Here is a 509-nt window from a genome sequence, read left to right on the forward strand (position 1 = left end):
AATCATGAACCTGAAATAAACTATTCCTCCTCTAAGTTGTTCTTATTAGGTATTTTGACTACAAGGATGAAAAGTTGACTAACACAGTTCCGTTCCTTTTCCCACCTGGAACAATACTTTAGCAAGGCTAAATTATACTACATGTCACCTGAGACATGTGGTGCATGTGAAGGAAAGTCTCACTACAGAGGGATCCTGCCCTTTTGTGGATTAGGAGGAGTAATGAGGGTATACAGGGAAGGATTAGGAATGGAACTGTATTGAGTCAGAAGAGAGAAGAATTTTTATAGTCAAGATGTTCTATAAAATAGACTCAGCAGAGATGATTGAAAATTGTCTTAGCTGAGGATCTCAATAAAGAGGTCTCTAAAAGAAAGTTCCTGGACCACATATGCCAAGAGCATGACTACCTGAGAGCTGGGGATTGATTCCTTGCCTGCAACTCCCTGCAGACACTTTAAGGCACTGGCTGTGTGCAGTGTGTGGTGTAGGAAAACAGCTTTCTCCAT

Source organism: Callospermophilus lateralis, chromosome 7 (genome assembly GCF_048772815.1).
Source record: "Callospermophilus lateralis isolate mCalLat2 chromosome 7, mCalLat2.hap1, whole genome shotgun sequence".
NCBI lineage: Eukaryota > Metazoa > Chordata > Mammalia > Rodentia > Sciuridae > Callospermophilus > Callospermophilus lateralis.